This window comes from Pleurodeles waltl, chromosome 6 (assembly GCF_031143425.1).
Source record: "Pleurodeles waltl isolate 20211129_DDA chromosome 6, aPleWal1.hap1.20221129, whole genome shotgun sequence".
NCBI classification, from domain to species: domain Eukaryota; kingdom Metazoa; phylum Chordata; class Amphibia; order Caudata; family Salamandridae; genus Pleurodeles; species Pleurodeles waltl.
The window spans coordinates 161,431,636-161,443,809 of NC_090445.1; the positions used below are offsets into that span (position 1 = coordinate 161,431,636).

Here is a 12,174-nt window from a genome sequence, read left to right on the forward strand (position 1 = left end):
TTTTGCCTACTTAGGGCTCATATCCTCCCCTGAATCTCTTCCAGCCCTTCACTGCAATTTATTCTATAAGCAGCATGATAAACTACACTGATGAGGAGGAAGGATATATGGAATACACAGATGTGCCTTATGAGTACCATATGGAAGAGAGATTGGTGGAGGCCATGAATAACCAGGTGCAAGATTCCAATAATCAAGCCGTAATCGTGGCTTTGAGGGCTTTTCTGCAGCCCCTGGTCCATTTTGTATGAAAAGAGTTTGGGGGATCACCTGGGGATTCCTTTCCCAGAAATTTTGCAACCAATGATGTGGGCATCACCCCAAGAGCCTCAGATGGGGTTACTACTTCTTCTTCCAGATAGGCAGACATCCTGTCCCAGACTACCCGCTCGGTCTTTCGGGACCATGATTATGGGAATGCTCCATCCTTGAGTCCGTCTGGGATCTTGGTGGAGCCAAGTCCCCAAATGACAATGTTGTCTTCTACATCCTTTTCCCCATCTTCTCCTTTGGACATTCCCCAGGTTGATCCTTAACTGGCATCAAAACACAAACGTAAGCCGCAACATACTACAACTAATCTACCGCCTGTAGGACGTAAGAACTTGCTGTTTGAACCAGAAAATATTATTCATCCTTGCTCGTCTGAATGGGTGTGGCACACTATGTGCAGGACAGGTTCTGCAAGGGCTTCAAGCGCAAGGTATGCAACACTCTCAGGTTGGAATGCCTTCGATCATCCCTATTAGGCAAAGTGCCAGACATGCCGAAATTAGATCCCAACATGGCAACTTTCCTTAAAAAGTTTACGAGGGATCCCATAAAAGGTCTGGACAGGGCATGGCGTGGATGCCAAGTTAAATTGCTTGAACTGTCTGGCCCCCTCACAAAAATTCTGGAATTAGTGAAAGAAGCAAATGTACAATTGGATCCAGGAGAGATGCTTGAATGGGTTCAAAGTGCGATATCTCTCCTCTGCAATGCTAACTGTGCTAAATCCACAGAGCATTGAAAATCTTTTCTTATTGAGGACTGACCCAAAATTGGCAGAGTTGGCCTCTACAAAGGTGAGCACTATGGCGAATGGCTTATTTGTTGACAAATCAGTTAAGGACCATGGGAAGTATGTGGCTACGTTCTCCGTGATAGACAAGGTGCAGACGTCCATTAAGAAGGTGTTCCACAGTGGCCTTTTTGCCAGGGTTGGGCACTTTCAAATGCCAAGCGCCATGCCGTGGTTTTTCTCAGGCTTCCAGATGTTATTATCAGACAGTAAGAGGTGGTCTCTAAAGATCCTTTACCTTCTATCCCTCCTGTAATAGAGGAGGTCAAGGCAGCACCCACCAAGGTGGATATCAAGGTGGTAACAACTCTTCCGATTCTACCTATGCAAGTGTTATTCTGGCCTCTGAAGCCTTGGTGGGTGGACAGATAAGGTGGTTCCTGCACAATTGGGGAACCGTAACTCAGGACCCATGGGTGTTGCAGACAGTTCAGGGGTTCAGATTGGAGTTTTATTCCACCCCCCAATAGGGGTAACGTCCAACCCCTCTTCTTTTTTCCCAAACGGAGAGCAATTTCATACACTAAGAGATTCAGGCTCTCCTTTCAAAGAAGGCTACTGTACATAGTATCCCTCATTCACAGGGCTTCGTCAGTGCAATCTTCTTGGTCCAGAAAATGGACTGTGGTTTTCTATGGTTCTAAACCTCAAACTATTGGATCATGTACCACCACTTCAAGATGGATGGCATACACGTGCTTTGCCATCTGTTGCAGGAGGGAGATTGGATGAAACGGTTAGACCTAAAGGATGCTTATATAGCGGTCCCCATCTTTCCTCCCCATCAGAGGTTTCTTCAATTTCAATGGCGTCACCAGTGGTATGAGTTCACTGCAATGCCCTTTAGTCTGTCCTCGGCTCCTTGTGTCATGACCACACAAACTTGCCAAGTCAAATCAAAGAAGTGCATGAGAAAAGCAAAGAGATATCCTCAGTGGAGACAGCAAAGCCCAAACTGGAAGAAGGTTTGCAGAGTAATCTTGCGCTTATTTGAAAGGAAGAATCAAGAAGAGAAGATCCAAGATGGCCGTTGTGAGTCCTGAAGGTTAGTTACAGTTCTAGTCTTGCAATCGGTTGGTTGCTAGGTTACGAGCTCTCCAGCTGGAAGCCTTGCACTTCAACTGAGGTCTGACAGGAATCAGCTGTGTGGAGAGAGAGCGCGCTTCAGAACAGAAACTCCTGTGAGGTAAAATTACATTTGAAGATTATATTACAGAAAACTGATAAATATTGTCAAGGTTTATTCGAAGAGTTTGATAGTAGACCATTCCCGTGGAAGTCGGCAAGGCTACAGAGTTAATGTATGAATTAACCTTATGTTTACAAGTTTCTTGTTTAAGATATTAAAGTCAAAGAAAAAACGAACTTTAAAAGAGCAAGTATCTACAAATGTCAAGGTTATAAACAAAGGCCAAGTTTAAAGGAGAAACGAACTGTTAACAAATAAGCATTTACAAATTCAATGGTAATAAACCAAAATAGAGTTTAAAAGAAAAACTAACTTAAATAAACAAGCATTTACAACTACCAGTTATCGACAGATGTCGAAGTAAGGAAGGAGAAACTAACTGTAATAAACAAGCATTTACAAATACAAGTTATCAACAAATGTCGAAGTAAGAAAGGAGAAACAAAATTTAATAAACAAGCATTTACAAATACAAGTATTGACAGAAGTCACAATAAGACAGGAGAAATTAAATAACATCAGCTGATTTGAAGAACACATTATCACCAACTATATATATATATATAGCAACATAAAACCAATCTCTAACAAAGGTTGAGAAGTTCTTCCAGAATCAGTAATAAGCATTTTTTAAGAAGAGCTATCATTTATAGAGAGAAGCAAGGCTACAGAGAACTCAGGGTGAGTGAAGAAATAATAGAATTAAAGAGAATTAAGTGTTGAGAGTAGAAAGTGAAAAACTGATGTTGTATGTCCCTAGTAATTTAGTAATTGCGACTGTGACTCTTGTAGGTGCTGTATCCAATCTTTGATGTGAAGAGTCAGACTGAGTACTGGCGTTCATCATCTCTGTGGCAGTCTCTCTACCATCCCATTCCCCTTTCCCCCTCCGGGGTACTCAGCACGAAGGATTAATATTCGTTGTGAGTAGCTCGGGTCGGGACTGAGGAGTTATCTTCTGCTTCTGAGGAAATCGAATTGAAGTATCCTGACAGATTGAAGTGCCATCACCCTAATTTTAGGGAAAAAACAGATTTCCTCCTGAGCAGAATGGCAGAAGTAATTGATATAAAAGCATTAGCCACCGTTTTGGAAGGGTTACAGAAACAATTAAATAACAACATAGAAGAAACAGTCCAAATAAAACAGCGAATAAATGAGTTAGGGAACACCGCTAAATCAAATGAATCTGTGTTTTCACAAATCCCTAGCCCTTCACAGTCCTCAGGTATATCCACTCAAGTAATTCATGCGGTTTCCCCTATTATTCCTTTGGCTCAACCCGAGCGCTTCGGTGGGGATCCAAGTAAGGCGCAGATTTTTCTGACCCAATGCTCATTGCATTTTTTATGTAGACCAGTCATTTTTTCCGAAGACCAGTCCAAAGTGGCATTTATATTGTCTTATCTGACAGGAGATGCGGCCGCATGGTCCATGCCAATAATTTCCAGAAATTATCCTGTTTTATATAATTTCCAAAATTTCATGGAAGAGTTCTTAAGAATATTTGATCGGCGAACTGCAGCTCAAGCCACTGACAATGAACTACTGGAAATCAGGCAAGGTAATAAAGATCTAGTAGCCTATCTGGCTCATTTCAATAAACTCATTGTAGAGACTGCCTGGCCGGAGTCAAAAAGAGCCGCCATATTTTATCGTGGACTGAGAGATGAATTGAAAGATGCCTTAGCACAAGTTCCAAATAGACCCACCAAAATTTCGGAGTTAATTGATCTTGTGTTACAGATTGACCACCGGTTAACTGAACGAAGAGTAGAAAAGAGAAGAGAGTATCGACCATTTCCCCTGAGAATTGATCGTGTAAGAAATGATCATACGAGAGCCGGAGAAGGGATAACGATAGAAGAACCAATGCAAATTGGTTCCATCCGAGGTCCTTTATCTAAGGAAGAAAAAGAGAAAAGAAGAGTGAATCAACTATGTTTATATTGCGGTGCATCTGGGCATTTTGTTAAAAACTGTCCCAAGAAACCCAAAGCTCTTCAGTCGGGAAAAGGCCAGCTTCATCAGTAGAGGGAGTTGCCCTGATGAAAGCAGAACCCAAGACAACTCCTTTAGATCAACGAGTGGCGAATACCTTACAAACCGCAGCGCCATATTTGGTACAAGCAGTATCAGTTAAGACCCTTGAGAAGGAAATTCAAGGGATCTCAGTTATGATAGACTCTGGAGCTACGGGCAACTTCCGTGATATCAAATACGCTTGTAAAATGGGTATTCGATTTATCAAGAAATCTACTTTGGAAGTAGTAAGAGCTGTGGATGGAACCAATCTTTCTTCAGGACCCATTTCCCATGAGACCGAACCAATTCAGATGCAAGGTTTTGGTGGACATCAGGAGCAGATAATCTTTAATTTGATAGATGCTCCACAATTTCAACTCATTTTGGGTCTGCCCTGGCTTACAGAACATAATCCACAAATTGATTGGAGCAAAAGAACGATCAAGATGAATTCCTCTTACTGCAAAGAGAATTGCTTTCATGATGGAGTGGAAGGGTCCACCAAGTCCCAAGCGGCCTGTTTATCATCACACTCTTCAATGATCTGTGCACTAAAGACAGCAGAAATCCCAAAAGAATATGAGGATTTAGTCGCCGTTTTTGATGAAAAGGAGGCTGAGAAATTGCCACCACATCGACCCTACGACTGCAAAATTGAACTGGAGCCAGGTGCGATATTGCCATGTAGCAGAATATACGCATTGACCGAAGCAGAGAATCAACATTTAAAGGAGTATTTGGATCAATATCTTGCTAATGGTTTTATTCGTCCTTCTGAATCTCCAGTGTCATCCCCACTATTTTTCATACCAAAGAAGGATGGGAGTCTTCGAACTTGCATTGATTATCGAGCCCTCAATCAGGTTACCATCAAGAATCGATACCCACTGCCTTTAGTGTCAGTTTTATTAGATCAAGTAAAGAATGCTAGAATCTACACCAAATTGGACCTGAGAGGAGCATATCATTTGATTCGAGTGGCTTCAGGGGATGAATGGAAAACCGCTTTTCGGACTCGATACGGATTATTTGAATATCAAGTGATGCCTTATGGGTTATGCAATGCTCCCGCTGCCTTCCAGCATTTCGTTAATGATATATTACGAGAATTCCTCAACCGGATTGCCGTGGTTTATATAGATGACATTTTAATCTTTTCCGACAATCTACAGGAGCACATTTCCCATGTTCGATCCATCCTCACAAGGTTGCAAGAAAACCATCTCTATGTAAAATTGGAGAAGTGTGCATTTCATGTGCAACGAGTTGAGTTCTTAGGATTCATTTTGTCACCAGAAGGAGTTAGTATGGATCCTGCCAAGATAAAGACAGTGCAACATTGGCCTTCTCCTTGCAATGTCAAAGAGATCCAGAGTTTCTTGGGGTTCGCTAATTTTTATCGAAGATTCATATCCAATTTTTCTCAAACAGTTACACCCATTACTCGATTGTTGAAGAAAGGAGTGAAGTTTGAGTGGACAAAAGAAGCTGAAAATGCTTTACATTTTTTGAAGAATTCCTTTGTCTCAGCTCCAATCTTGCTCCACCCCAATCCAGATGAGCCATATTATGTGGAGGCAGATGCTTCAGATGTTTCCATAGGAGGTATCCTTTCCCAGCGTCATAAAGATACAGGTCAATTACATCCAGTGGCCTATTTCTCTCGAAAATTAACACCACCAGAGATAAATTATTCAATTGCGGATAAGGAGCTATTGGCAGTCAAAGAAACTTTTTGTGAGTGGAGGCATTACATTTTGGGAGCTAAGCATAAAGTGACCGTTTACACGGACCACCGAAATTTACAGTTTTTAAAATCAGCTCGAACTCTAACAGCTAGACAACTACGTTGGTCCCTATATTTTGCAGACTTTGATTTTGTTATCACTTTCAGACCAGGAAAAGTAAATGGGAAGGCAGATGCTCTATCTCGAATTGATACCGGTGCAGTTAAAGAGCCTCCAGAAAAATAATTGATTATTCCACAAGAGAAGTTCATATCTGCCATATTGTATGAAAATTTAACCAAAGAAATTCAAGAAAACTTAACATTCGAAGGAATGCTGAAGTGGTCCAAAGAAGGCCAAGGAAGAGAAATCAAAAAATGTTTGCCATACTTTAAAGGTGCACTGTATGTTCCGACTGTGGAGCTGCAAGAAAATATTCTTCAGGCTTATCATGACGATCAATTGGCTGGACACAAAGGAATTCAAAAGACTCAAAATCTAATTCAACGAAAATTTTGGTGGCCAAAAATGAAAACTCAGATAAGACAATATGTGTCAACTTGTGACAAATGTCAAAGAGGGAAATCAAATAGAACAGCTTCACAAGGTCTGTTAAGACCTTTGCCCACTGCACCCCATGCCTGGCATACTGTTACTATGGATCTTATAGTGGACCTCCCTAGTAGCCAAGGTTTTAACACTATCCTAGTTTTTGTAGACACTTTCACTAAAATGGCGCATTTCATTCCTTTGAAAGAAATCCCTCGAGCCCCACAGGTTGCACAGTTGTTTACACAACACATAGTACGCGCCCATGGTATCCCAAAAATTCTAGTTTCAGACAGGGGATCCCAATTTGTTTCTCGCTTTTGGAAGGCCTTTAGTAAAAGATTAGGAATTGATTCTCGTTACTCTACCAGTTACCATCGTGAAACCGATGGGCAAACAGAGAGAGTGAATCAAGAGTTAGAACAATATTTAAGACTCAATGTATTCGCTAAGGAGAAGGAATGGCCCGAGTTGATGTGGGCAGCTGAATTTGCTTACAATAATGCTGTTCATTCCACCACTGGGTTCACCCCCTTTTATCTGAACCATGGTAGACATCCTAATGTAATGTCGGGTAAAGAAGATGATTCAGTGCCTGCAGTAGAAGAGATGGTGAGGGATTTGCAGACCACGTTAGTTAGGGCTAGAAAAAACATCATTCAAGCAAAAGACTCATATAAGACTCAGGCTGATAGAAAAAGAAGAGAGAGCCCTATTTATTCGAAAGGAGACAAAGTTTGGTTATCCACTCGTCACTTACGTCTCAAAGGAAATCGCACATTTCAGCCACGATTTATAGGCCCATTCAAAGTTGACAAGATGATCAATCCAGTGGCAGTTAAATTGCAGTTGCCAGCTCATCTAAAGATACATCCTGTTTTCCATGTCTCCTTGTTAAAGAACAGTCCTCCAAATTTACGTCAAAACTCCCCTCCAATTCCTATCCAGATTAGCTCTGCAGAAGAGTATGAGGTCAATCAAATCTTAGATTCCAAAATCCGTAATGGCCAGCTTTATTATCTAATTGATTGGAAAGGTTATGGTCCAGAGGAACGATCCTGGGAGCTGCACGAGTATGTACATGCTTCAAGATTAGTGAGAAACTTTCATAGAACCTACCCAAGCAAACCTAAATTGGAGAACTGTTCCTTGAGGGGGAGTACTGTCATGACCACACAAACTTGCCAAGTCAAATCAAAGAAGTGCATGAGAAAAGCAAAGAGATATCCTCAGTGGAGACAGCAAAGCCCAAACTGGAAGAAGGTTTGCAGAGTAATCTTGCGCTTATTTCAAAGGAAGAATCAAGAAGAGAAGATCCAAGAGCTGTGAGTCCTGAAGGTTAGTTACAGTTCTAGTCTTGCAATCGGTTGGTTGCTAGGTTACGAGCTCTCCAGCTGGAAGCCTTGCACTTCAACTGAGGTCTGACAGGAATCAGCTGTGTGGAGAGAGAGCGCGCTTCAGAACAGAAACTCCTGTGAGGTAAAATTACATTTGAAGATTATATTACAGAAAACTGATAAATATTGTCAAGGTTTATTCGAAGAGTTTGATAGTAGACCGTTACCGTGGAAGTCGGCAAGGCTACAGAGTTAATGTATGAATTAACCTTATGTTTACAAGGTTCTTGTTTAAGATATTAAAGTCAAAGAAAAAACGAACTTTAAAAGAGCAAGTATCTACAAATGTCAAGGTTATAAACAAAGGCCAAATTTAAAGGAGAAACGAACTGTTAACAAATAAGCATTTACAAATTCAATGGTAATAAACCAAAATAGAGTTTAAAAGAAAAACGAACTTAAATAAACAAGCATTTCCAACTACAAGTTATCGACAGATGTCGAAGTAAGGAAGGAGAAACTAACTGTAATAAACAAGCATTTACAAATACAAGTTATCAACAAATGTTGAAGTAAGAAAGGAGAAACGAACTTTAATAAACAAGCATTTACAAATACAAGTATTGACAGAAGTCACAATAAGACAGGAGAAATTAAATAACATCAGCTGATTTGAAGAACACATTATCACCAACTATATATATATATATATATAGCAACATAAAACCAATCTCTAACAAAGGTTGAGAAGTTCTTCCAGAATCAGTAATAAGCATTTTTTAAGAAGAGCTATCATTTATAGAGAGAAGCAAGGCTACAGAGAACTCAGGGTGCGTGAAGAAATGATAGAATTAAAGAGAATTAAGTGTTGAGAGTAGAAAGTGAAAAACTGATGTTGTATGTCCCTAGTAATTGCGACTGTGACTCTTGCAGGTGCTGTATCCAATCTTTGATGTGAAGAGGCAGACTGAGTACTGGCGTTCATCATCTCTGTGGCAGTCTCTCTACCATCCCATTCCCCTTTCCCCCTCCGGGGTACTCAGCACGAAGGATTAATATTCGTTGTGAGTAGCTCGGGTCGGGACTGAGGAGTTATCTTCTGCTTCTGAGGAAATCGAATTGAAGTATCCTGACACCTTGGTGTTTCATCAAGTTGAGCAGGGAGTATGATTGATTATTTACCTAGACATCATTCTGGTCATGGCAGAGAACAGGGACACTGTAATTCTGCATCCCTCTTGGACAATCTAGCTTCTTCAGGATCTGGGATTCACCATCAATTCAGGGAAATGAGTTCTGATCCCTTCCCAGACTCTAGAGTTTCTGAGTTTTTCAGGTGGACTCTGTCAAGGTCCAACTTCTGTTACCATTGAAGAAACGGATGTCTATCAAGAAAGAGTTGAGAAGAGTGCTTGCCTCTCTGACTATATCGTTGAGGATCCTGGCTTGCCTAGTGGGCCTGTTAGCTTCATCCATGCAAGCAATTTTTCTGAGTCCTCTGCCTTATCTGGCCCTTCAGAGATTGAAGATCTTACATATTCGGAAGGGATTAGCCTATTCTGAGAAAATAGTGTTATCAGAAGAAGCCAGGACAGAGATGTCCTGGTGGTTAGACCACATGGATGCCTGGAACGACAAAGCAATATTTACGTCAGTTCCGGAGGTGATAGTAGAATCCAATGCCAGACGATGGGGTTGGGTTGCTTGGTGCGGCTCAGTGGCAATGGGGGAGGGGTGGTTGTTTGAAGCTATTGGCTGGGTCGTTTGCGGTTCGCATGGGATTCCCTGCACAAGCAAATTGTTGCATCCTGCTAAGGATGGACAATCTGTCGGCGGTTTGTTATATTATCTGTCTGGGTGAGACAAGACCCCCACTTCTGGTAGAAATTGACAAGGATTTCTAGTATTATTGTCTCCAACATCAAATATTGGTGACAGCGGAATATATTCTGGGCCATGGCCCATGTAATCACGGACTGGAACACTTGATTCCTGCATGACTCCAGAGATTAGAGACTTCATCCACAAGTCTTCCACCAGCTGAATCGGCTTTGGGGATTGTGTTTGATAGACCTATTTTCATTGCATCTTAATACTCAGCTCCCGATCTTTTACTCCTGGAGGCCAGGCCCTCTGGTGGCCGTCTCCTATGCCTTTTTCAAGTCTTGAACGACGGGTCTTCTGTATGCATTTCCCCCCTTCTCGGTGATCCAGAGGGTACTCTCACAGGTAAGTCACCAGATGGCAGAGGTGGTGTTAGTGGCTCCTTGTTGGAAGGCCCAACCTTGGTTTCCTGTAGCAATGTCACTGTCCTGCACAATGCCGTTGTGGATTGTTCCCTTCCTGGATCTCCTCTTGGACTCAATGGGTCTTCCACACCCGCTGGCGTCTCAGGGAACCTTGTTACTCATGGCATGAAGAATTTCAGGTGCTTTTGGCAGGTGGCAGGAGTTTTGCAAGACGCCATGTTCTTCTTGTCACAGTCTTGTGTTCCCTCTATGCATAAACAATATGAGGCTGCCTAGGGCAGCTGGGTATGTTGGTGTGACAAACAGAGTGTGGATCCCATGGGGACAGGTGTTCATATGATGGTGAATTTTCTTTCTGAACTGTCTAGTCAGGGTCTTGCCTATAGGATGGTTATTAATTTCTGTTCTGCTATTTCTGCTGGACACCCACATTTGGATGGTAAATCTGTCGGTGAACATCCATTGGTGTGTAAGGTACTCAGAGTTATTTGAACGGTTTGCCCCCCCAGTTGAAATATTCTTTTCTATGGGATGTTGATTTAGTTTTACGTTTCCTTAAATATTGGCAAGCTAATGAGGATGTTTCTTGTAAACAGTTGTCTTCTACACTGAGGCTCCTTTTGTGCCCAGTTTCCTGTAGTCATGTCTCAGATGTACTGGAAATGGATTTAGCATTTAGAGTATTTACGTATCTTTTACTATTTCAAGATGTACAAAGACTGCATCACAATGTATTAGTTATCCCGCTTTTCCTCATCATCAGAAATTGTGTATGGTTAAATGTATTAAGGCATATGAGGACGAGGACTATACTCGTGAACTGCAGAGAGATTCCGCAGGTCAATTGCTTATTTCTTCACAGAAACCTTTTTGTCCTGTCACTTCGGCAACCTTAGCCAGATGGTTTAAATGGTTGTTGACTGAAGCTGAGGAACACATCCCCATTTTTGGAGCTCATTCTGTCAGAGGTGCATGGCCTCTAAAACTTTCTCTGTAGGTTCTCACCTTGAGGACAATATGGCTGCTGTGAATTGGCATTCTGATTCCACATTTAAAGTCTTTTATCATAAGCCTATTGTGGATGTGGCGTCTATAGTGGTGGATCAACCTTAAACTAGCATAATCCCAAGCCTCCGGTCCTGACATAGAATAAAAAATGTTCAAGCTGACACTTTAAGGATTTTCAGTTCTATTAAGGACACAGAGATGAGGATTATCCTAGCCTGAGATATTAAAATATCATTACAATTTGAATTGTTCATTGAACATGTTCATTATACTGAATATTAATTCATCCTAAACTGTTTTTTCTATGATGCATTGTTTGAGGTTATTGTATCCTATTTTCCCACCCGTAATTGATTGATCTATCTTTACAAGATTGTTATTACTTTGATGTTTTTATTCCAGGTGCAGACGCTACATCCGTGTGAAGCTATGTATTGGATTGCTGGTGGCTGATCTGCTGTCACTGCGAAAGCAGTTCTCTTTCGTCTGTGAGATGCTGTTCCTCCTTTTGAGAGATCATGTTGGTTCCATTGCAGTTTCATGTTGGATTCAGGTTCCGAGACTTTATGTTGTGGTTCGCAAAGAGAGAGGAAGGAAAGATGAAGGTCTCCGGTCTTGACAATATATATTCCCTGGACTTGACACCAATTATTGGAGAAGACTGTGGGCTCATGGGATATGCAGTTTAAAGTTTTATATGTCTTGATTGACTGCTGTGAAATTCTCAGTAAAGAAAGAGAAACATAGTCCTCGCCTCTGTGTCCTTAATAGAATGGAAAATTCTTAACACGTCAGTGTGACAAATCTTTATTTTAGGAGTTGTTCACTGCTAGGACATGTAAATACACATGTCCTATTTTTGAAAAATCATGAACCCTCTTCTATTAGCCTTTAGGGCCTTACCTAGGGGTGGCTCAGAAGTATTAAAAAGGAAGGTTTAGGCATGGTAGCACCCCTTTTGTGCGGATGGGCATTGACATTGTGGAGCCTCTTGATCCCAAGACAGCCATGCGCAACAGGTTAATCC

General features: G+C 41.4%; 1 long non-coding RNA gene across 1 annotated transcript in view; it reads left to right on the top strand.

The window, feature by feature from the left end:
- LOC138301888 (uncharacterized) overlaps window positions 1-11,893 on the top strand; it is a 191,262-nt gene extending 179,369 nt beyond the window's left edge. Inside the window, exon 2 of the long non-coding RNA XR_011205142.1 lies at window positions 11,550-11,893. This is a non-coding gene — a long non-coding RNA (uncharacterized lncRNA). The remainder of the gene's footprint in view (window positions 1-11,549) is intronic.
- The last annotated feature ends 281 nt before the right edge of the window (window positions 11,894-12,174 follow it).